Raw genomic sequence first — 26300 nt, forward strand, 5'->3', positions numbered from 1 at the left:
ATTAATCCATCGGGACAAGCACCTTCATCCAGAGGAATCCTTTTCTATTTTTACCGTTCTTGCTCTATCTAATGGCTGTCAGTTAACCCTGGTTGGTGGATGCAAGTGGGTGATGAAAAGAACATGGGTTGGACTTACCTGGGCTCTTGCCGTGCCCCTAAGAACTTGAGCCTAATTTACATAATAACCAAAAGGCTTATATCTCACCTATGGAAAGGACTTTTGGATAAAAAAAAAAAAAACAACACATACCTGGAATTCTGATGACTAGCCCTAGCTAGCCATTGGCTTATTTACATCCCTGTTTTCCTGCTGACAGGTCCACTTTAAAGGGTTTAATGCACATATGTGGCATAGTTATAATAATTTCTCTATTTTATATAGTGCCAACATATTCTGCAGCACTGTACAGAGCTTATCATCATTCACAGCCTTCATTCTAAATGAATCTATCAGTATGTTTTTGGACTTTGTGAGTGTACTGGAGTACCCATAGAAAAACCACACAACCATGAGAAGAACATCCAAAGACCTTGTAGATGGTGCCCTCAAGGTATTTTTTACAAGCTAAAGAAAAAAAGCAGACATGTCAAAAGTTTTGATCGGTCAGGGTCTTACTGCTGAGATCATCACTGATTGCTAGATATAGCTGGTTGGAGTGTGCAGCAGCGTTCTTTACTCCCCAGCTTGGCACTCATAGCAGGAGACAGGTTCCATTATAGTCTATAAAGTCAGTCACCTGCAAAGTGATGGATTAAGCGATGAGCGGGGGAGTGAAGAGCACTGCTAGGCGCTTTACCTGGTTGTATCTAAAAGTTAGTGGGGGTCTCAGTAATGAGACCCTGACCAATTAAACTTTTGACATGCCTGCATTACATGTCAAAAGATTTATTCATGACAGTAATATTAACTCCTTAAGGACCAAGCCCATTTGCACCTTAAAGGGGTAGTCCAGTGGTGAAAAACGTATCCCCTATCCTAAGGATAGGGGATAAGTTTGAGATCGCGGGGGGTCCGACCGCTGGGGCCCCCTGCGATCTCTCTGTATGGGGCCCCGGCTCTCCGCCCAGATAGCGGGTGTCGACCCCCGCACGAGGCGGCGGCCGACACGCCCCCTCAATACATCTCTACGGCAGAGCCGGAGATTGCCGAAGGCAGCGCTTCGGCTCTGCCATAGAGTTGTATTGAGGGGGCGTGTCGGCCGCCGCCTCGTGCGGAGGTCGACACGCCCCCTTCCCGCGGGCTGTCGGGGCTCCGTACAGGAGATCGTAGGGGGCCCCCAGCGGTCGGACCCCCCCGCGATCTGCAACTTATCCCCTATCCTTAGGATAGGGGATAAGTTGCTCACCACTGAGTCACCACTGGACTACCCCTTTAAGGACCAGAGCATTTTTTGCACATCTGTCACTTTAAGCATTAATAACTCTGGGATGCTTTTACTTATGATTTTGATTCCATGACATATCCTACTTTTTTCATGACATATCCTACTTTAACATAGTGTTAAATTTTGGTCGATACTTGCATCATTTCTTGGTTAAAATTTCCACAATTTCATGGAAAATTTGTAAATTTGGAATTTTTCTAACTTTGAAGGTCTCTACTTGTAAGGAAAATAGACATTCAAAATAAATTTTATATTGATTCACATATTCAATATATCTACTTTGTGTTGGCATCATAAACTTGACATGTTTTTACTTTTGGAAAACATCAGGGGGCTTCAAAGTTCCGCAGCAATTTTCTAATTTAAAAAAATTATTCAAAATCTGAATTTTTCAGGGACTAGTTAAAGGGGTATTCTAGGCAAAACCTTTTTTTATATATATCAATTGGCTCCGGAAAGTTAAACAGATTTGTAAATTACTTCTATTAAAAAATCTTAATCCTTCCAATAGTTATTAGCTTCTGAAGTTTCTGTCTAACTGCTCAATGATGATGTCACGTCCCGGGAGCTGTGCATGATGGGAGAATATCCCCATAGGAACTGCACAGCTCCCGGGACGTGAGTCATCAGAAAGCAGTTAGACAGAAAACAACAACTCAACTTCAGAAGATAATAACTATTGGAAGGATTAAGATTTTTTAATAGAAGTAATTTACAAATCTGTTTAACTTTCCGGAGCCAGTTGATATATAAAAAAAGTTTTGGCCTGGAATACCCCTTTAAGTTTTGAAGTGGATTTGAAGAGCCTTCATATTAGAAATACCACATAAATGACCCCATTATAGAAACTGCACCCCTCAAAGTATTCAAAATGACATTTAGAAAGATTGTTAACCCTTTAAGTGTTACACAGGAATAGCAGCAAAGTGAAGGAGAAAATTAAAAATCCTCATTTTTTACACTCGCATGTTCTTATAGACCCAGTTTTTGCATTGTTACAAGGAGTAATAGGAGAAAAAGCCCTCCAAAATGTGTAACCCCTTTTCTCTCAAGTAAGGAAATACCTCATATATGGATGTAAAGTGCTAAGTGGATGCACTAGAGGGCTCAGAAGGGAAGGAGCGACAATGGGAATTTGGAGAGTGAATTTTGCTGAAATGGTTTTTGGGCGGCATGTTGCATTTAGGAAGCCCCTATGGTACCATAACAGCAAAAAAAAAAAAAAAAAAAAAAAACATCATGGCATACTATTTTGGAAACTACTCCCCTCAAGGCACATAACGTAAGGGGTCCAGTGAGCCTTAACAACCCACAGTGCAGTTTGTACCCCAAATTTACAATTTTTACAAAGGGTAATGGGAGAAAATACCCCCCAAAATTTGGAACCCCCACCTCTTCTGAGTATGAAAATACCCCATGTTAGGGAATAAAATGCTCTGCGGGCGAACTACAATGCTCAGAAGAGAAAGAGTCACATTTGGCTTTTGGAAAGAAAACACAGTATACTATTTTGGAAACTACACCCCTCAAGGAACGTAACAAGGGGTACAGTGAGCCTTAACACCCCAAAGGTGTTTGACAAATTTTTGTTAAAGTCGGATGTGTAAATGAAAAAAAAAAGGTTCACTTAAATGCAGTTTTTCCTCCAAATTTAAAATTTTTCAAGGGGTAATAGGAGAAAATGCCTCCCAAAATGTGTAACCCCATTTCTTTTGAGTATGGAAATGCCCCATATGTGGATGTAAAGTGCTCTGCGGGTGAACTACAATGCTCAGAAGAGAAGGAGCACCATTGAGCTTTTGGAGAGAGAATTTGTTTGGAATGGAAGTCAGGGGCCATGTGCGTTTAGAAAGCCCCCCGTGGTGCTAGAACAGTGGACCCCCACCCCTGTGCAAATCACCAATTTAGGCCTCAAATGTACATAGTGCGCTCTCACTCCTGAGCCTTGTTGTGCACGCACAGAGCATTTTACTCCCACATATGGGGTATTTCCGTTCTCAGGAGAAATGGGGTCTTTTTTTCCTTTTATCTCTTGTGAAAATAAAAAGTATTATTTTTTTTTTACACTAACAGGCTGGTGTAGCCCCCAACTTTTCCTTTTCATAAGGGGTAAAAGGAGAAAAAGCCCCCCAAAATTTGTAGTGCAATTGTTCCTGAGTAAGGAAATACCCCATATGTGGCCCTAAACTGTTTCTTTGAAATCGGCTCCGAAATGAGAGAGCGCCATGCGCATTTGAGGACTAAATTAGGGATTTGCATAGGGGTGGACTTAAGGGTATTCTACGGCAGTGATTCCCAACAAGGGTGCCTCCAGCTGTTGCCAAACTCCCAGCATGCCTGGACAGTCAGTGGCTGTCCGTAAATGCTGGGAGTTGTTGTTTTGCAACAGCTGGAGGCTCCGTTTTGGAAACACTGCCGTAGGATACGTTTTCATTTTTATGGGGGGGACAGTGTAAGGGGGTGTATAAGTAGTGTTTAACCCTTTATTTTGTGTTAGTGTAGTGTAGTGTAGTGTTTTTAGGGTACGCCCTTGGTTCCTAAGTGGTTACAGGGGTACTCCAGTGGAAAACAAATGTTTTCATATCAACTGGTGCCAGAAAGTTAAACAGATGTGTAAATTACTTCTATAAAAAAATCTTAATCCTTCCAGTACTCATCAGCTGCTGTATACTACAGAGGAAGTTGTGTAGTTCTTTTCTGTCTGACCACTGTGCTCTCTGCTGCCACCTCTGTCCGTGTCAGGAAATGTCCAGAACAGGAGCAAATCCCCATAGCAAACTTCTCCTGCTCCGGACAGTTCCTGACATCGACAGAGGTGGCAGCAAAGAGCACTGTGGTCAGACTGAAAGGAACTACTCAACTTCCTCTGCAGCTTACAGCAGCTGATAAGTACTAGAAAGATTAAGATTTTTATATAGAAGTAATTTACAAATCTGTTCAACTTTCTGGCACCAGTTGATTTGACAAAAAAAAAAAGAAAAAAAAAGTTGTCCACTGGAGGGTACCCCTTTAAGGAAGCTTAAGACTTACTTAAATAGGATATTGTACAGGATGATAAATCTTAATTTAACATAATGTAATATTGTACTTATATCCTAAGGGTATCCCCAGTGTTCTGGATTTGTTGTGTAGACCAATAAGACCAATATTCAAAAAAATGACCAACATAATGCATGCACAGTGCAGTACAGTTCTGTACAGTAGGGACCACATGGAATATGTCAATCGGAGGTCATCTGTTACCATAGAAGCATTTTATACTTTGTTACCCACCCCTGGTGATCCGATTAAATATAGATGATGAGGTGACTGTGTATTTGTCTGTAAATATACACAATACCTTTTCATCACATGTTCAGAGAAGAAATGCAGAGTGGATATGAACATACTGGATGGAAACGTGCGGCTGAATCAGGTACATGTCTAGATCACTGTGCAACTGCATTTAGAATGTATTTATTCTATTATATTATGTTGTTACCGTATATACTCGAGTATAAGCCGAGTTTTTCAGCACGATTTTTCGTGCTGAAAACGCCCCCCTCGGCTTATACTCGAGTGAACTCTCCGCCTGTCAATCCCTTCATCAGTGGTCTTCAACCTGCGGACCTCCAGATGTTGCAAAACTACAACTCCCAGCAAGCACTCCCGGCATGCTGGGTGTTGTAGTTTTGAAACCTCTGGAGGACCGCAGGTTGAAGACCACTGCGGCCTTCGTCATCATCCAGCCCCCCCCCCCCTTTGTTTTGTACTCACCTGCCCTCGGCGGGAAGTTAGGGTGAGCTGGTCCGGGCCATCTATGCTGCAGGGACCATGTGGTGGGGATGATTAGTCGTTGCGGGCTGTCCATTTTCACCGGGGGGGGGGCCTCTTCTCCGCGCTTCGGGCCCGGCCCCGGAGTAGTGACGTTGCCTTGACGACGACACACAGGGACCTTCATGCGCAACGTCCCTGTGCGTCGTCGTCAAGGCAACGTCACTAGCCGGGGCCCCCCCGGTGAAAATGGACAGCCCGCAAGGACTAACCATCCCCACCGGACTGTCCCTGCAGCATAGATGGCCCGGACCAGCTCACCCTAACTTCCCGCCGAGGGGAGGTGAGTACAAAACAAAAGGGGGGATGGATGATGATGAAGGCCGCAGTGGTCTTCAACCTGCGGACCTCCAGAGGTTTCAAAACTACAACACCCAGCATGCCCGGACAGCCGATGGTTGTCCGGACATGCTGGGTGTTGTAGTTTTGCAACTTCTGGAGGTCCGCAGGTTGAAGACCACTGATGAAGGGATTGACAGGCGGTGATGATGAGGGGGCTGTATCCTAAACAGCCTATGTAACAGTATGGGAAACGTGACGAATCACTGCATTTTTAGGCAAATTTGCTATTTAGAAGGGGGGGAAAAAAGGTAGAGCTGGATGACAACATCTGAGATTGTTATGGCAGCCATATAGGTTGTCACCCAGCTTTCCTAAAGTATTCATAACTTGACAGGTTTTGATGAATCTCCCCCTGGGTAAACATGGCCATCTGGCAGTATTTTGAGGCCTGAGTAATACAGGAACCCTGTTTTTCAGGAACCATTCTCCATAAAACTGGTCTATTTAAAGGGGTTATCCAGGAAAAAACCTTTTTTTTTAGATATAAACTGGCTCCGGAAAGTTAAACAGATTTGTAAATGACTTCTATTAAAAAAAATCTTAATCCTTCCAGTATTTATGAACTGCTGAAGTTGAGTTCTTCTTTTCTGTCTAAGTGCTCTCTGATGACCCCTGTCTCGGGAACTGTCCAGAGTAGAAGCAAATCCCCATAGCAAAGCTCTTCTACTCTGTGCAGTTCCCGAGACAAGCAGAGATGTCAGCAGAGAGCACTGTTGCCAGACAGAAAAGAACAACTCAACTTCAGCAGCTTATAATTATTGGAAGGATTACAATTTTTTAATAGAAGTAATATACAAATCTGTTTAACTTTCTGGAGCCAGTTGATTATATATATATATATATATATATATATATAAAGTGTTTTCCTGCAATACCCCTTTAAAATAATTGATTCAATTTAGCGCTATGCAAAATTATTCACAAAGATTCAGTCATAAAAAACCCATTAGGTAAGGTGAAGTACATTAGTGATGTCATACATGTTACTTCATGTAGCGAGGGAACATTGGTCACACTTGTTAATAAGTTACAAGCAGGAGCCGGAAGCCTTCTTATGACTCTTAATCATATTTTATTGTAGAGTATAAATGGAAAAGTGAGAGGAGTCAGTGACTGTCCATAGTAAAGGCTCGGCAGTACTGACTGTGATGACTGATATGATTTCACGCATTTCCTATGAAGAAGGACAAGACGGGGATGAATATGGAGATGAGTTAGTGGCTCATAAGTAAGCAAATTAATAAATAGTTATATAAAATGTTACCACAAATTACAAAATGTACTGTATTAAAAAGAATAAGTAACAGTGTCAGGATTGTTTTGTCATTTTATCATTTATAATAATTTTCTTGTTACATTGGGTATTATTATTTCACTTCCTTTTGTACTTACATTTCCATCCTAAAGGGAACGTTCACACATGCGTATTTTCTGCCGCAGATTTGAGTCAGCAGATTTTTCCGCCCCTTAAAGGGGTACTCCGCTGCTCCGCTGGAGCAAACTGTTCCGAAAGCTGGAGCCGGCGTCGGGAGCTCGTGATGTAATAGCCCCGCCCCTCATGACGTCACACCCCGCCCCCTCAATGCAAGTCTATGGGAGGGGGCGTGACGGCCGTCACGCCCCCTCCCATAGACTTGCATTGAGGGGGCGGGGTGTGACATAATGAGGGCGGGGCTTTGACATCACGAGCTCCCAAATGCTGAGCAACGGAGTACCCCTTTAAAGTCAATAGGCAGCAAAATCTGCACCAGCAAATCTGCAGCAAAAACACGCATGTAAGAACGTTCCCTTTAGGATGGAAATACCCCTTTAATGGAGCACCCATTTAATGGGCAGAAAAATCTGCTGGCTCAAATCTGTAGCAGAAAATACGCATGTGTGAACGCACCCCTGAGGTGTGTTTACACGGGCTGATTAACTGCGAATTTACCAAGGCCCGACGTCTGAGCTCCCCCCGGTTCCATCCGCCGCCTCCCTGCTTGGACCGGTCCTAGGTCCGTGGATTATCGTATCTGTTTGGTCTGCCCGCAATGGACTGGGGAGCGCTCCGTTTCTTTTCTCTTTTTTGTGGAGCTATATGAATTGCTGTCTATATCTCAGCATGTAGTGCCAATTCCTCTATGCCGACTTGTACACCTGGGTCCGATATTTGGAGCTATTTTTGCACAGTGGACATATATATATATACACGGTGGTGTTGGCCGGTATCTTTTTTCTTTGAGATTATATTTTGTGGTCTGTATTGGCGTGGATTTGTGAAATGGCAGACCTCCTTGCATCGAAAAAATGCAACTAAAAAAGACGAAGGTAGTAAATTCATGCCCAGTGCCATAGGCCAAAACATAAGAGTTCTAAACTAGAGCACTTTCGGTTTTGCACTCAGTCAAAGGTCGAGCAATGTGTTGGCGCAAAATGTGCCTGCGGCAAACACATGCGACAAATATAGAACAAAAAAAAAGCTTCCAAAATGAATGATTAGGAGGATGAGCTGAAACAGCAGGAGATGGTGATTAGGAACTAATGTGAGGGGCTCAGCAGTGAGGGAGCACAATATGAAGCGCACAGTAGCATGGAGATTTGTACTACAGCAGTCTGGGGAATCCATTTGGAGAAAGACAGCTATTCATGTAGTAGTCCCCTACCCATATGGGCGACTGCTGACGCCATGTCTATCCTTGCTGCAGCAACTAAAGGTAGGGCCAGTGTTATACTGCTGCTTAGTGTGTCATGCCCCTGCACCCTGTTATTCGTCCAAGCTCCAGAATACCAAATGTGCACATGGGGGAGATTTTTAAAAAAAACCTGTGTAGGGGAAGAGGGGCACAGTTGCCCATAGCAACCAATTGCTGCTTTTGTTTTTCAGAGTTATTTTTAAAAAATCAGTCTGGTTGCTATGGGCAACTGTGTCACTCTTCCTCCCTAGACAAGTTTTGACAAATCTCCCTCATAGTGCAGTGTTTCCCAACCAGGGTGCCTCCAGCTGTTGCAAAACTACAACTCCCAGCATGCTGGGACAGCCTTTGGCTGTCCCAGCATGCTGGGAGTTGTAGTTTTGCAATAGCTGGAGGCACCCTGGTTGGTAAATCCTGTCATAGTGACATTTCAGTTTGGGTCTGGGTGCAAAGACCCCCCCCCCCCCCTAGATCACTAGAATATCCACTCTGCACAGGTAAAGCAAATGGTATATGGTTATAATAGAAGACTATGGTACTTAAAGAATGGCCGGTAGACTTCCATTGTAATTCATTATGCCACTTGCTGAGATGAAGGGGCACAGCTACACTCTACTACCCCCTTCATTCTAGCAATCGGTGGGGTTCTCAGCCCCTGGACCCCCACCAACGCAAACTTTTCACCTGACAAGGTGTTGTTTGGAATTATAAAAAGGGTTTGCTTCCGTGCTATTGCCTCCCGTCAAGTCAGCACAGTGATCTTCAAATTGCGTGCCTCCAGCTGTTGCAAAACTACAACTCCAGACACGCTTGGAGTTGTATTTTTGCAACAGCTGGAGGCACACTGTTTGGATTCCACTAAATTAGTGTATACCCATGATAAACAGCCTGAATGGAGTCACCAGGCAATTCTATTCGGCCCATTGAAATGAATGGAGCCCCCTGCAGCATGCTACAGTATACATTTGGCATTGATTTATTGATGGGACACAAATGGATACCTTTAGCATAGAGATGTCGCAAATTGTTCGCCGGTGAACAGTTCCCGGCGAACTTAGCATGTTCGCGTTCGCATCGCCGGGCGAACATATGTGAAGTTTGATTTGCCCCTTATACTTTAACATTGCAGTAAACTTTGACCCTGTGAGTCAGTCAGCAGACACATTACAGCCAATCAGCAGCAGTCCCTCCCTTCCAGACACTCCTACCTCCTGCACGGACGCCATTTTGCCTTCATTCGGCATGCTGCAGGCTTAGAAAGTGGAGGGACAGAGAAGCTGCTCCTGCTGTAATAGGGAAAGCGATAGCTAGGTTGCTGCTTGGTGGTGTATTTAGTGTCCAATTTACTCCTAAAGCACTAGTCTAACATCTGCTTTAAGGACAGCACCCAAAAAAGCCCTTTTTAGGGCTCAAATATCCGTCTGTGTGTCTTGCAACAGTTGGAGGCACCCTGGTTGGGAGGGGACCGCTGGTTAAAAGGGGTACTCCAGTGTAAAACTTAATTTCCTTCAAGCAACTAACTACAGTATTAAAAGGGCTATAAGTTCAGTCCGTGTGTCTTGCAACTGCTGGAGGCACCCTGGTTGGGGACCTCTGCTTAAAAGGGGAACTCCGCTGGCAACCTTTCTTGCTCATTGTCACACTAGGGCAAATCACATTTGGTGTGACAGTTGTACAAATAAAAAAATAAAAATACCTTTTTTGGCTGTGAAATAAAACCAGTGCTGCCTAAAGGGAGGCTCTAACTATGTGCTGCCTAAAGGGAGGCTCTAACTATGTGCTGCCTAAAGGGAGGCTCTAACTATGTGCTGCCTAAAGGGAGGCTCTAACTATGTGCTGCCTAAAGGGAGGCTCTAACTATGTGCTGCCTAAAGGGAGGCTCTAACTATGTGCTGCCTAAAGGGGGCTAAACATGTTATTCCAAAGAATTTAGGAATAATAGGTGATTTATGCCCTTTATGGATTAAAACCTGACTCTGCATCAACTATGTAATTTTCCATGAGAGTTTTGCCATGGATCCCCCTCCAGCACGCCACAGTCCAGGTATTAGTCCCCTTGAAACAACTTTTAAATCACTATTGTGGCCAGAAAGAGTCCCTGTGGGTTTTAAAATTCGCCTGCCCATTGAAGTCAATGGCGGTTCGCCGGTTTGTGAACATTTGCGGAAGTTCGCGTTCGCCGTTTGCGAACCGAAAATGTTATGTTCACGACATCACTACTTTAGCATACTGCAAAAATGCAGTGTGAACCCGGCCTTGGCAGAAGATTTATTGAGGCATCTCTTCCAATGCAATAAAGTTTGGGCTCACATGTGGCACGCGCTAAAATAGTCTATAATGGCTTTGGCCATCTCTCCGTTGTAGTCTATGGGGAGCTCTGTGTATGGAAGGATCACCGGACTCGATATGGGAGAGGTCCCGGACATGAGGTCCACATACACCCCACATTTTACATAGTCTGTAAATAAACCATAAACCTTTTTGTATGACCACCAAACAGTGATCATATAGGGAAGCTTGCAGAATTCTCAGAAGATAAAAAAACGATAGTTTCCAAGTCACTGGAGTCGAATACAAGTACATCATCTCGTACTTACTTTTACCTTTTTAAAAAGATTATATTTGCACCACCGAGCTCAAATAATAAAGTACTATGCCAAGAACTCATCCCACCTGTAACCCGTCCGTCAGGTTGGGTGATAATATAGGGGGCTTGTTGGAGTGGAGTCAATTGGCATAAATATCTATTGTGTTTCAAATTAAAGTATATCCAAGCCGTCTGCTTTTACAGTGGACAAATCCAAAGAAATACCGTGAAGAGATAACATTTCCTGCAATATTGGGTATCAAACAATACTAATAAAAAAATATCAGCAAACCTGGGCGCATGCGATATTGGGTGAAAATCAACGGATAAAGTACATTTGATTTGTACTGTTCTGTGAACCTGGTCTCAAACTGTGCCATGTACTAAAGCTCTTCTTATACAGGTGTGGTGTCCCAGTACAGGATATGGTCCTTCTGTCCTGTCAGGTTGAGTCCCTGTCTAGTCACCGTGACCTGCATTATAGTCAGTCTACCTACTGCAAGTCCCAGCAAGCCTGCAAGGTCTCTGTGTGTCACCGGCCACCTCTCTGGGATACTGGCTGAACTGTACAGACTGTACCACCGGTCTACCCTCAGTAAAAGCTACAGTTACCCTTAACCTGGCCTTGGACTCTTTTATTGCCCCTGCCTGACCTAGGACTAGCGGTACTACCTCCGTGCGGTTATATAGGAAAACCATGCACTGGCGTCATTAACACATACCATCTACCCCCCCCCCCCCCTTTTTTTTTTTTTTTTTTTTTTTGCAGCTGTCTTTTGCTCAGAAAAACATAATTTTTTTTCTAAAACTAAAAAAGACAGTTAAATAATACAATGTATGCGTTACCAGCTGTTTCCCCCCCCCCCCCCCCCATTGAGTTCCAAATAACTCACACTATGGGGGAGACTGTGTAGAGGAAAAGTGGTGCAGTCGCCCATAGCAACCAACCAGAGCTTTTTTCATTTTTAGAGGCCTTTAAAAAAAATTTAAAATTTTGCTTTGCACATGTTTGATAAATCTCCCACTATGTGTGAACATGACAAATGAGAGGGAATCTATTGTGCGACTTATAAAATCCCTGTTAATGATCTGATGCCCTTGCATAAACAGAATGTACAGCTGACATTGTTGAATGGTTTCACTAGTGATCATTCAGTAAAGTTTGCAATGTTGATGATCAGCCCCTACAACATATACCGTATGCTCAGGGCCGGCCCTACAATGGGTCACGCTGGATCCATTGGACCCAGGCGGCACCTTCACAGGGGTAGTGAATTGCCGCCCTGAGAAGATTTTTAACAAGATTTATAATACAGCGTTGAGCACCCCAAAGATCCCTGTGAACAAGTGCCGTGGCCCGCGACTCCTCGGAGGAGCAGAACGGAGGTCAGGCCTCCGCGATCAGCTACTTATGCCCTGTGGATAGGGGATACGTTGTTTTTTCCGCCGGAGATCTTTTTATTTTATTTTTTATTTTTTTAAGCTTAATGCTTTTGTGGTAAACCAGGAGAGTAACGGTGACTGGGGTGTTGCAGTGGTAGTGTAGGGTCTGGTGGTATTAACCCTTGAATGTCGTGACGCCAGGGGGAAATTTCCTCAATAGTAATGTTCCTACCGCCAACCGTCCCACAAACGGCAGGGAAAAATAACAATGTCCACAGCAGATATCAGGAATAAACTGAAGAAACTTTACTTGCGGAATTCATGAAACAGTCTTTAACATAAGTCTTTTCAAGAGTGAACCGGGATACAGGTTCCTCACAGGTTTGCTGGAACTTGGAGGCAATGAGCTTTTATGCAGGCTACTTATTTAGAAGATTTGAGTTGGTAGTAGTCGCACAGGATTTGATAGATGGAGCTTTGAGTAACTCACGTTTAGTGCCTGCAGGTTCTTAGGCTTTGGCCTAGATGAATTAAATCAATGCAGAGACGTTGTGCTTGCTTGATAATCCGGAACGAAGAGAGAGAATTGATTGACTACAGCCCTTTTATATAATAAGGGGCTGGACTATGCTCATGGGTCAGCAAACCTGTAAGCTATGAACCCAGTGAACTCTGGGTACATCACATGACCTCTAAGGTCCTTGAACATTCTATACATCCCAACCGTACATCATGGGACCACTAAGGTCCTGTACATATATTTTCTATACATTAAATAAATATAAACACACTTTACATGAGGCGACCAAGGGCAAGCCCTGCAGGAGAGCCCTATATGAATGGAGGGACTCTAGCTGAGGGGACTTTAGACAAGGGACAGGACAGGGTCCTGTACTGGTACACCGCACTATGCCCCCTCCTGAACTCTCCACCTGTCATGATTGCTGCTCTAGTCTAAGTTACACTAGAGCCGTAGTTGGTACAGGACAGGTGGTGAGTTCAGAAGGGGCATAGAATTAAGCTTAAAGGAAAACTGTCAGCAAGTTCACCCACACTGTCATACTTTGGGTCCTGGAGGAAGGTGCCTAAGCCCTCCCACTTAATTGCAATTGCATTTTCTTCAACTCCACGCCCCCTGAGCACTGAGACTGTCTGCAGAGCGCATGCGCTGAAGATTATATGCAGCTGTTGTGTCCTGATGTCGTGAGAGCTGTGCATCCCCGGGGAGCGCTCTGCGCAGTGCCCTCACTACAGAAGTGGGGAGTAGCGAGGGCCCGATGCATGCGCAGTTACACTGCACAGAGCGCTCCCCGGGTATGCACAACTCTCACGTCATCAGAATTGGACAGCTGCATGTAATCTTCAGTGCCTGCACACAGGGGGCGTGGAGTTGAAGAAAATGCAGATGCGATTAAGGGGGAGGGCTTAGGACCCACAGTATGACTGCTGGCGGGGGACACGCCTGCAGAGCGCATGTAAATGGGGTGAATTATGGGACTTTACAGGATGAAAACTCTGCAGCAACCCTCAAAAAAATTTAAGTGACCCCCTGTATGGATTCCTGTTCACCCACACTATAACCCAGTGTATTGAGTTTAGTGTGGGTGAACTTGCTGACAGTTTTCCTTTTAAATATAATACATTTTTATATTTGGAAATGTTTTACTGTTCCTATACCAACCCAGTGCAGCCCCCTATTACCCCTGGGGCAGTCCCATATTGCAGATTTCTCCCCTCTTGTGCAAATTACTTAATTGTGCTGCTGTGGAGCTCTGTGATACTGATATGTGGCGTGCAGAGGTGCAATGTAGGGCAGATGTTGTAACCCTTGGGGCAGATTTTAACCCCTTCTGTCGTGACGCCAGGATGTGGTTTAGCCTTAACCACCCGAAGGTAATACCGCTGGTCCTGGGCTAGGCACGGGGGGCAATGAAGACACAGACGCCAATTTATGGACAAATGGATAGACAAGTGCAGTGCAGCCAATATCCCAAGGAGGTGACCAGTGACACAGAGGGACCTTGCAGGCTTGCTGGGACTTGCAGTATGTAGAGACACTTTAGTGCAGGCCATAATGACTATATAGAATACTTGACTGACTTGACAATTGACATGAAGATGATTTTGAGATTACTTGAGCTGACTTTGTGGCTGTAGACTTTAGGCTTGAGGCCTCCAATGCTCTGGACACAGACTGAGACGACTGCACCGGACCTCAGCAGGAGCAAGAATGCTGGAAAAGAGAGATTGTAGCTCCACCCCTGGTTTTATAGGCGTGTCTAGAAAAGAGCCGATGGGTCACTTGAGGGGTCACCTGATCACTAGTGCCTCCTAGGTAACCAGCACATGGTCACAGTAATGATAGAAACATTACACTTTTAACATATATGTACATAGGGGAAAACACTGCAGGGGGCACTGGGGACATAAAGGGACTCTGCCTGACAGGGCAGGAGAAGGGTACGGAGGAAACACCATCCAGTACTGGGCCACCACAGATCTAATGGCGTATAATGGAAATTGTATTACTGTGGAGCTCTGTGATACACTGATATGATGCAGAATAATGTGTTATATTGCTGTGGAGCTCTGTGATACACTGATAAGATGCAGAATAATGTGTGTTGTATTGCTGCGGAGCTCTTGAATATGCAGTTTAATTTGATGCACCAGTACAAAAAAGGACTGTACTGGATATAGTGGTTTCAGAGACTATTTCGCCTGTGTGCTTGTGATAACCAAATTATTAAGGGGAAATGTAGCATGTTATTTGGCCTCCTGATATGCAATGGGGAGGAGGCATTTTACTCCTGGACCCAGGCACCACAATGTCTTGACTACATACATGTGAGTATGCTAACATGTTTTATTTTTGCCTCACATATAACAGTATTAAAAAGTCCTTACCCTTCTATTTTTTTTTTTTTTTTACAGCAATAGGCCAGTCCTGTAACATGGACCTCCCTCTTTACAAATTCAGCAGTATTAGTATTAAAATTGTTTTTGTTCTACAGAACACATAAATGCAAAGTTTGTCAATGAAAAAGCATTTGCGAACTGCTATCATGTAGAAACTATTCTGTAATACTGCCATAACATTAAGACTGGTAGAGGATGAACTGGGACATCTACCAGGACCAAAAATGAGGGGGCAGAAGCCCCTTTGGTTATTTCCTTGCACACCAGTAGTTATCAACCCCCCCAAATGTTCTTTATTGTTCCATTTCTTAACAAAATGTTTGTACAGAGGAACACGATTACATTGCGAAATACACAACTTTGGCCCTTGCTGGTCATTTCCAGCATCACTGATGATGAAAGACGCCCTGCATTAAAGTGATGATATTTCAGAGTTGAAGCAATCTGTCATGGAAGATTAGCAAAGAATCCAGGTGAACAGGAAGCTGTAATAAACCCAGATTCATAGCACCGAATAAAAATACTATAGTGCATTTTATAATCCATAAGAAAAACAAATAAGTCAACAATAGTGAAAGGACATCGTCTAAATACAATAGTGACATAGTAAAGTCCAAGCTATAGCCCGATCTTATACGTGTTTTTATACATTAGATTTTTATTGATGGGACCAGTCAAGTTGTTGGGGTCTGATGGCAATCTTACTCCTGTGAGGCCCGATAGACCATTGTCTGTAGATTCAGTGGAAACAAAGTATAAGCTGGGAAAAATCTGTCACATACAACCAATTGTTTTAATTGGTGACGTTTCAATATGATTCCCTATTGGCCAACTGGGCTCATAAGAATGGCTGGGTAAATCATCTTGTTGTTTTCGAATGGTTCCTCTTTTAAAACAAGACAACCGCATATCAATGTCAATCAGAAAATTTACTTGACACTTCTTCACACGTAGCAGTGCTTGATAGGTACAGTTTTCCAATGAGGCACAGAATCTTAAAGAAGTTTGCCTGCTGGTACCCCTACAATCGGATAGTTGCATGGGTGTCCTGCTGCTCTTTTTTGCTAGGAGACGTTATCGAGATTGCAGGTGGCCTAAGCAGAGGATAGGGAATAACTTAAAAACATAGGACAACCCCCTTACATTGACACTAGGTGGTACTGTTACTTGAACACACTGAAAATATGTTAACATATACTATAAGTAGTGGAGTATAACAATTGTAAGGATTCCTCCCTGGGAATAGCTCTGGGATCATCCTGGACACGTTTCCTCTCAATAAACCGGCAGACAACAGTTCATAATACAAGTCTGGCACCTTTCCAGCCTTATTTAGACAGGTTGCAGCAAAAAATAAACATAAAGCAGGAACAAAATAAAATCCTAGACCGTCTGGTCACTAACTACACAGATCAGCATGCCCCCCTGACTTATAACTGGTGAGCTACCCTCAGCCAGCTAAACATAATCCTCCTTCAACCTTCTACTCTCAGCTCACACCACTCTTTGGGCCACTCATAGCTCGGGCTGTGTGTTCCTCAGCAGGACCCGTGTCTCTCCCTTACAGACAGCCTGCTGTTTCCTAGGGGGAACCAAGACTACACTGTTTCTCTCCCTTATAAACCCTTCCCTTCTCTGCTGCCTCATTCATTAGGCCACAGGTGGAGGTTTCTTCAGGGCGAGCCAAGGAAATACATCCTTCCCCCAGTATCACACAATATTCAGTGGTATAGAAACAGTTAGGTCCCTGTTTTCTTCATAGGAACCTCTTCCAGGCCTATGTTACTTCACATCCCTATCAGCCCTATACTTCTTGCCTTCTGACTACTGACTCTCTTGTACAAACTCTGATCATAACACCACCTTTCACTATAATATGCCCTGTAGGCTATATCCTTCTATTGGCACCTGTAGGCCCTTCCTGCAACACTTGTCAAGAGGGTTTTGTTTGTCCAGGCCACACTTATGTGTGGTGAACCAGGTGAGTTGTGGTGTCTGGGGTGTTGCGGTAATGTTAGTGCAGGGTCTGGTGGTATTAACCCTTAGTTGTTGTGACGCCAGGGTGAGGTTTCCTTCATGTTAATGGTCCTACTGCCAACCGTCCCAGAAACGGTAGGGAAAATAGCAGAATGTCCACAGCAGACTTTATGAATAAACTGGAGAACTTTACTTGAAGATTTTATGCAACAGTCTTTGTACATAAGTCTCTTAAGAGTGAACTGGGATACAGGTTCCTCACAGGTTTTGCTGGGACTTTGAAGCAATGAGCTTTGATGCAGGCCACTGTGCTACTAATTATAATACTTTAGCTGGTAGTAGTCACACAGGATTTGATAGATTGAGCTTTGTAACTTACATTTTAGTGGAAATTGATATTTCTGCTGAGATAGTTGTGCTTGCTTCCATGTACAGGTCCTAAGAGCAAGAGCTAAGAGTGAATTTAGTGGCTACAGCCCTTTATATAATAAGGGGCTGGACTAAGCTCATTGGTCAGCAAACCTGTAAGTCCTGAACCCAGTGAACTCTGGGTACATCACATAACCCAGTAAGGTCCTTAAGCAATTATACATTACAACGGTACATCACATAACGCGTTAAAGGTCCTATACACTTATATTTACTATGCATTAAATAATATACTAACATAAATTGTATGAGGCGACCAGGGGTAAGCCCTACAGGAGAGCCCTATGGAAATGGAGGGACTCTGGCTGAGGGGACTTTAGACAGGAACAGGACAAGGTCCTGTACCGGGATACCACATATGGATCCACTTTACTACTACTTCCACTATTCACTAGACTAGCCTACTGCTCTCTTGACTATCCCAACCAAGCCAAACCTAAGCCACACTATCTAGGCTACAACCCAGGTCTAACTACTCTTGCCTATTTTAGCCCTCACTCCCTATGAAAAACTTTATGTATAACTATCTAGGCCACTCTCCATTACCTCCCAGGGGTTGTCCACGTCTTATCCAGCTGGTGCCAAACCTAATCCTGATAAGTGTATCCTACCCTATTTTGCTGATTTTGTTATCTATTGACTTCAATGGATAGCAAAATCTGTTGCAGAAAATCAGCAGCAAACAAAATACGTGTGTGTGTGTGCGCACCCTAAAACTTCCAAGGTTCCTTTTACTCAGCGTGGTGGGTTCAGTACATTGGCATCACCATGTCCATCTTCCATAAAACATCAGGCTCTCTGAGGGCCTATGCCAGTACTCTTTTCCTAATAGCTGACAACCCAGAAGACTAATACTTAGGGTATGTTCACATGGCGGCATTTCCGTGAGAAATCCACTGGAAAAATTTAAATTCTGCTACAAGAAACAAACTTTGTGGTGAATGGAATTTCCCCCATCCTATTCACCTGGCAAACTTTTTACTGGAGAAATTCCAGATTAACCGCCCCCCCCCCCAAAAAAAAATGAACACATCAATTCTTTTTTGTAAAATGTTGTGGCAGAGTCCAAGTCCAATTGAACTCTAAATTCAGGATTCAAGTTGTGTGTTGAGCGCAAGAAATTCTCCAAAACTGCAAAAAATCTGCTGGCAGAACAGAATCTGAGCGGATGCATGGAAATTCCACCATGTGAACAGGGGCTTACGAGTAAATAAATTATCACTGTGCAGTCTCACATACATAGCTTCCATTTAAGATGACCAGCTACTATTTACAAGAAGCATTGAGTTCCTGCATGGCAGAACATATAGTTTTCTGCCCTTACAAGCTGACAACTAACGGGTATTGCTTCCTTTACTCTAATAATGTCCTTGTAGCCAAGTTGAGGAATACGGCTCCAGGCTCAATGATCATCCCCTTCACATCAAAAGCAGTTATCAAGGAGACGTTTCTGGTCTCCCTTTCATTTGTAGGAAAAGAAAAGGCCAGTCTTGCTACACATTCCCCTATATAACACTCCAAGGGATTGAATTCATTATCTCCAGTAACACCATTGTGCCAGCCTGTGAAAAGAGCAAACTTAGCACTTGAGTCTGGGGAATGAAAGGAGAGAGGTAGAAAGTAAAATCAAGAACGGAGAAGAGAAGCCGAGGCCAAGATGAACACTGTCTGGATGAGGTAGACTTCCATGGACAAAGAAGAAACCATGAACTGAGAAAGTAATAGTAGATAGAGGACATGTTTAAAAGTTGTAAGGACAGTAAAATTGTGACCTCCTGTAATCTCTGCTTATAATATTTTGTTTGTCTCTCTTTACAATTATTCAAACTTGTAATACTTATCCCCTATCTACCAAATATGAAATAAATGTCTGATTGAGATCTCACCACCGGGACACCCATGACCTCATTAACTTGATACATTTTACAGTCACTGCAGTTCACTGCCCCCATCATGATAAACCACCCCCTGCCTTTATTTTTATAATTTTTTTTTAGTTTTCTACCTTGATACTGCTCTGTATTTTCTGCTCAGGTTCACAGACTGGGAAGGGGTGTTCCGCAGCAGTCGTGACATCATCTGAAGCCATACAGGGGAGAACTTCCTCCCTCAATCTGCAACCAAAAGCAAACGGCAGTTAAGTGTGAGAGGAGCTATGATTGGATAAGGCTGGCCCCAAGCACTTCAGGCTGCACTTCCTGTGTTTGGACAGCAGGAGTCCAAATTCTGTGCATGAGATGGGTGGGAAATGTGCTCTGGACAAGTAGGGAAACACCTAGTGGCAGCTTTTTTAACCCCTTCCATCTTTGGCGATTTTATTTGATCCATTTTTTTTTCATTTTTGCACTTTTTTTTTTCCTCTTCACCTTCTAAACATAACACTTTTTTTCGATTTTTCCACCTAAAAATCCATATGTGTTACGCCAAGCGCTCCGGGTCCCTGCTCCTCCCCGGAGCGCTCGCGGCGTTCTCCTCTATGCAGCGCCCCGGTCGGACCCGCTGACCGGGAGCGCTGCACTGACATTCATGATGGGGATGCGATTCCCGTTTTTTTTTTTCTGTGTGAGGACTCCTTTTTTGCGCCGTGATATGAAATTTTATCGGTACCATTTTTGTTTTGTTTGGACTTTTTTTTTTATCACTTTTTAAATTTTTTAAATTTTTTTTATGGTATAAAAAGTGACCAAAAATACGCTATTTTGGACTTTGGAATTTTTCTACATGTACACCATTGGACAAGCGGATAAGTAATGATATATTTTTCAGACATTTACGCACACAGCGATACCACATGTCTTTAAATAAAAAAATGAAGATTTATTTATTTTTTATGGGAAAAGGGGGTGATTCAAACTTTTATTAGGGAAGGGGTTAAATCACACTTAACATTTGCTGCAAGGGGTTAAACACAAAAAAATAGAAAACTTCATTTAAAAAAACAAAAACAAATTTTACATTAGAAAGATTTTTTTAATTTAAGAATAGGCTAGGCACCCGAGTTTCACCTTGAATACAGTACAGTGCTCTGCGATCATCACTAGAAATGAGCGAACTTACAGTAAATTCGATTCGTCATGAACTTCTCGGCTCGGCAGTTGATGATTTATTCTGCATAAATTAGTTCAGCTTTCCGGTGCTCCAGTGGCCTGGAAAAGGTGGATACAGTCCTAGGAGACTCTTTCCTAGGACTGTATCCACCTTTTCAAGCCCACCGCAGCACCTGAAAGCTGAACTTATTTATGCAGGATAAATCATCAACTGCCGAGCTGAGAAGTTTGTGACGAATTGAATTTACTGTAAGTTCGCTCATCTCTAATCATCACCAGCGACAATGAATGGAGTGGTATTGCACACCCCTCCAAAAACGTAAAAATCAGTAGCAATGCGTACTATGAATGTATCACCACTCAGTACTGTAGAAGCGCAGAGAACATGAATCTGTGCTCCAGTACTGGACCCAGGAAGTGCTCTGCTTACCCAGCATGCCACATGCAATGAGATGATGTCATCAAGCAGGGCTCTGCACAGCGCCGTGGAGAAGCAGGTTTCAAGCAGTAAATTATCATCAGGCAGACCCTTGAAGATTGTATATCCTCAGTGTGGTCTAGAGTGGAAGAGAAAGCAAAAGCACAGCACATGCTAAGCACATATATTAGATAACAAATAAAACAGGAGGAAAAAAATACATATTCAGTATGCCATAAGACATCAAATAAGCCACATTTTATAGCAATAGATAGAATGGAATAATCTACCTTCAGATAGCATAATGGTACATCAATGTTGTCAAACGCAAGATGACACAAGCAGGTTTGATGACATTGTCCATCTTTATTTCATAATGGCCCCACTGTTTGTGAAATTATTCTACATATATATAAAAGATGAGAAATGGTAATATGTGATGTCCCAGTATGGGATATAGTCCCGTACAATACTTAGGCCCTGTCAGTTTGAGTCCCTCTGTGTCTTGGGGGCTCTCCTGCAGTATCTTTCCCATAGTAATATATATTACACACCTTTTTAAGGACCTTTTGAGTTTGAGTTAGTCACATGATATGTCAACATGATGTGTTATGTTACCCAGAGAGCACCAGGTGACCTGCAGCTTGATCTATGGGCTTCTGGCTCAGCCCCCCTTTATAAGAGGGACAGCCATTACAATCTCTTAGATCCTGAGGCACAGTAAAGACCAGACGTCTCAGCCAGTGTCAGCACATTTAGAGGCCTCAAGCCTCATCTACAGCCACATGTCAGTAAGTCAAGTCATCTATGTCTGATGTCACTACCTATAGTCAAGTCTATTATAGTCTGCGTGGCTGAACTAAAGTCTATCAAAGTCACTACAAGTCCCAGAAAGCTGCGAGGTCCTTCTGTGTTACTGGTCACCTCTCTGGGATCCTGGCCTAGCTGTAAAGACTATTTCCATCTGTCTAACTCAGTAAAGCTACCATTAACCTTAACCTTGCCTTGGACTACTATTGCCCTGCCTAACACTGGGACAGCGGTACTACCGTTCGGGTGGTTACCGGGAAAACCATGCCCTGGCGTCACAAACATTTAGGGGTTGATAACACATTGACCCCGGGCTACAACATCTGCCCCCTAAACCACACCATTGCGCCCCAAGACACCCTGTGACAGTACGCCATATATATATATATATATATATATATATATATATATATATATATTACATTTCTTTCATTAAAATAACATTGAAAATGCAGATATTTAGCATATAAATATCAGGTCTTTTGCAGAATGACAGTTCCTTACAATGGTCGTAGAGGGGCTCCGCCATTGCTATTCAACATAATGATTTCAAGGTTACCTCATTCAGAGGTTCTCCTCTTTTAGCCTCTGAATTGCTCCAGTTTGTCTGATCCTTGTTTTATTGCCTTGTCTGAGAGGAGGATATTCAGCATAGTGCCTTCGACTTACTCCCCACCTCCTGCAAAATGACTGAGCAGCTTTGGTTTAATATCTCTTGGATTTCAAGATAGACTCCAGCACCCAGGGGAGACAGCAGGAAGATCGGTGGAGATCACTGTATATATATTAGTGTTTGGGTACGAATAGTGACATATCCTTATACTGCACAATATATTGACATTACATTTGTCTAATAATAAAACCTGCTTATAAAGCACATGATGATTTGTATCTTTATAATAAACAATAATGTACATGTGATAATATTGACATAAATAGATAAAATATACAAACACTTACTGTATTGGATCACTCATGATGCAAATATGGTATTTATAGGACTGGGGAAAGCACTGGGAAATACCAAGAACTAAATACATATAATAGCACTGTCAAGTTATACATGCAACAACACGCAAATGTGTATGTAAAGATGATTGTGTTGTGTTCCGATACTTGTGTTCCAGCTGCCTTGATCAAGGTAAAGCCTGCTACAAGTGAAGTCCTTTTCCAGTTTTAAGTTTCATCATCTAACACCGCTTAAGGGGGCTACATGTAAAGTGATCCTGGCATTGTACAAAGTTTGGAGGATTTTGCCCAAAAAGTCATCTACAGTCCACGCTGTAAATGTAAAGTCTTCAGCACCAAGAAGGAGTATCACCTTAGCCAGAGACGAATAAATCTGAACAAGGGTCCCTCTGCATACACTAATCTTTTCAGTCACCTACAGTTGGAGTTGGTGCAGTTTCTCAAAACACATCAAGAAGTTTTCTTTGCATGCTCTACACATAGGATATCATGCCGCAAAATCCATTAGTAAAAGGTACAAACATTTGCATTACAGCAAGCCAACCAGTATAGGCCTTGCACTGTACAGAGTACAAGCTCATGGACAGTATAATGTCTGCAACTACATCTAAATTAGTAACTGCACTTGCATGTGCGAAAAAGCACATTAGTGACTTCCATTCAGTAGGACTGTTGCTTAAAGGAGTAGTCCAGTGGGGAACAACTTATCCCCTATCCTAAGGATAGGGGATAAGTTGCAGATCGCGGGGGGTCCGACCGCTGGGGCCCCCCACGATCTCCTGTACGGGGCCCCGGCAGCCCGCGGGAAGGGGGCGTGTTGACCTCCGCACGAAGTGGTGGCCAATGCGCCCCCACAATACAACTCTATGGCAGAGCCGGAGCGCTGCCTTCGGCAATCTCCGGCTCTGCCATAGCGATGTATTGAGGGGGCGTGTCGGCCGCCGCTTCGTGCGGTGGTCGACACTCGCTATCTGGCCAGAGAGCCTGGCCTCCGTACAGAGAGATCACGGGGGGCCCCAGCGGCCGGACCCACGCAATCTCAAACTTATCCCCTATCCTTAGGATAGGGGATACGTTTTTCACCACTGGACTACATATACATATATATCCACCTGCCACACTCCACCCAGAGCTTATTCAGATGAAAACTAAATTGCAAGGTGGTGCTACAGAATGCTTAATTTCTTGGCCTTTATTTATCACAATGTATGCAGAGTGGCACTTGCCGAACTTGAGTTTGTAAGCGACAACCAGGACATACAGGATACAAAACAAGACGAGACCACCAGGAAGCGCAGTAGTGGGAAATGGTCCATCACCTTGTTTTTGTATCCTGAATGTCGGTGAGTGTCACTCGCATTCTTTTCTTGGACATTCATTTTACTAGTATTCAGAAGTCTTATTTCTGCACTTTACACCTGGAGGACAACTCAGGAATTGTTGAGCTCAAAAGGGCCCACCAGATTAGCTAAACCCTGCCACGTGACGCAACCATCTGCCTCCCTACGGGACTATTACCCTCAGCCTGCATTACAACACCCATCATTCACTTGGGTACCACAATTGCATATATTGACAAACGGTCTGATAATATACCTGCTAGACTAAATCCTAGACATGTACCTATATCATATGCAATAAAAAAAATTTATTTTTATTATGAGAGCAAATATTAGCTTTAATGAATAATCATATGCAATAGCTGTGAGACAAACAGTCTCTTACTAGGTTGCTAAGCGATGTTCTCCGGAGGACTCTGCTTAAACTAAATGTAAAATTGCTGCACTTAAGCTTTGACACAGTATTAATGGTAACAAACACCAACATTAGAGACCATAATGAATCAATATTAGTTCAAATAAAAATGTATTGAGGTACAAAATTATAAAAACACATAAAACACAATAAAGGTACAACAGAATGCTCGGACAGGAGAGTAGGGGGTGAAAGCGAAAATAATTATGTAATCATACGGGTGTATGTAAGAGCATGTATCAAGGTATATTGGGCATTATAGCATATGTTACTTGGGAACAGGGAGCATACAAATAGCAATGCATCGCCAAGTGGATATAATAGAACACAGGATTGTCACAATGTGTGTCGCAGAGGAACCTGTGGCAGAAACACTGGGGGACATGTATCAAAGATTTTACCCCTGTTTTGTGTGTATTTTTTTGTGCAAAATTTTGCTCAAGCCCAGTTTTTTGCACATTTTTTTGCGCACGTTTTGGTAGAGCATGTCCTCCAGATGTGGCTGTATCGGGGTACCTTGGAGTGACATCTATAGTACTCATGGATTTATTAACTGCGTACTTTTCCTTTACACCAAAAATGTTGCCGCTATTTTTTTTTGCGCAAATATAAGCCATCTTGGACTTAACGTAACAAGACGCTCTAAATCATCGATTCTATTTTCCAAAGAGTGGATTTAGGAGATTACTATATTTACCCGCAATTTATGAAGCTCATTGCGCTTGATTGATAAATTTAGCGCTTCTGCACATAATTTAGAATTCGGGAAAAGGGGTAAACTGCTTCTATCATACACAAATAATGATACATGTCCCCCACTGACCATACAGAAAAACAGGGTAAAACACAAATAATGCTGCAAAGTACTGGTGGAATATGTGATCAATGCACCCTATTAGAGAATACCTCTCACCTCCAAATGCAATTTCGCTACACAGCCCCCCTATATAACAAGCGGAGGAGCTGCAATCACTCTCTTGTGATTCTAGACAGTCGGAAAGAGAGACAAAAAGAAAAAACAGGGGGCGCTCCCTTGTAATGTATATCAAACAGGTGTGTGTCCTCCACCACACCCAAGTGATATACTAACCTTGTAGTTATTTCTGTGGGATGGCTACGACCCGAAGGCAAGTTGTGCTATTGGGAAGTGGGTAGAGGCGAAAGAGCTGCTGCACTCACGACCGCCACTGGTTGAACCAATAGGGTGACCAGTAATAGTGATGCAAGGAAAAGGGTAAAAAATGGCGGATGATGGAGGCGCTGCTTGTATGGCATCAAGAATCAAGAATACAGACCGGCAACGGGATATCAATAGATGTTATTTTGGTAAAAATGGACAACGCGTTTCGGCATACTTCTGATGCCTTCCTCAGGTCCAATAAATTTGCTGTGCCGTATGGGCAAAACCAGGGGCCAGTGGGGAATAACAGCAGCATTAAGTCCGGCTCACAGACTGCTCCCGGCAAGCCGTATGGGCAAAACCAGAGGCCAGTGGGCAATAACAGCAGCATTAAGTCCGGCTCACAGACTGCTCCCGTTATGCCGGGAGCAGTCTGTGAGCCGGACTTAATGCTGCTGTTATTGCCCACTGGCCCCTGGTTTTGCCCATACGGCACAGAAAATTTATTGGACCGGAGGACGGCATCAGAAGTATGCCAAAACGCGTTGTCCATTTTTACCAAAATAAAATCTATTGATATCCCGTTGCCGGTCTGCATTCTTGATTCTTGATGCCATACGAGCAGCGCCTCCATCAACCGCCATTTTTTACCCTTTTCCTTGCATCTCTTGT

General features: G+C 43.3%; 2 long non-coding RNA genes across 2 annotated transcripts in view; both read left to right on the plus strand.

Annotated features, from left to right (window-relative positions):
- Positions 1-334: 334 nt before the first annotated feature.
- On the plus strand, positions 335-6751 carry LOC130295444 (uncharacterized). The gene is made up of 3 exons (XR_008848829.1): positions 335-553; positions 4747-4802; positions 6624-6751. It is a non-coding gene; the product is annotated as an uncharacterized LOC130295444 (long non-coding RNA).
- A 1347-nt stretch (positions 6752-8098) lies between these two features.
- LOC130295032 (uncharacterized) overlaps positions 8099-26300 on the plus strand; it is a 100334-nt gene continuing 82132 nt past the window's right edge. Inside the window, exon 1 of the long non-coding RNA XR_008848676.1 lies at positions 8099-8235. This is a non-coding gene — a long non-coding RNA (uncharacterized LOC130295032). The remainder of the gene's footprint in view (positions 8236-26300) is intronic.

Source organism: Hyla sarda, chromosome 11 (genome assembly GCF_029499605.1).
Source record: "Hyla sarda isolate aHylSar1 chromosome 11, aHylSar1.hap1, whole genome shotgun sequence".
Lineage (NCBI taxonomy): Eukaryota > Metazoa > Chordata > Amphibia > Anura > Hylidae > Hyla > Hyla sarda.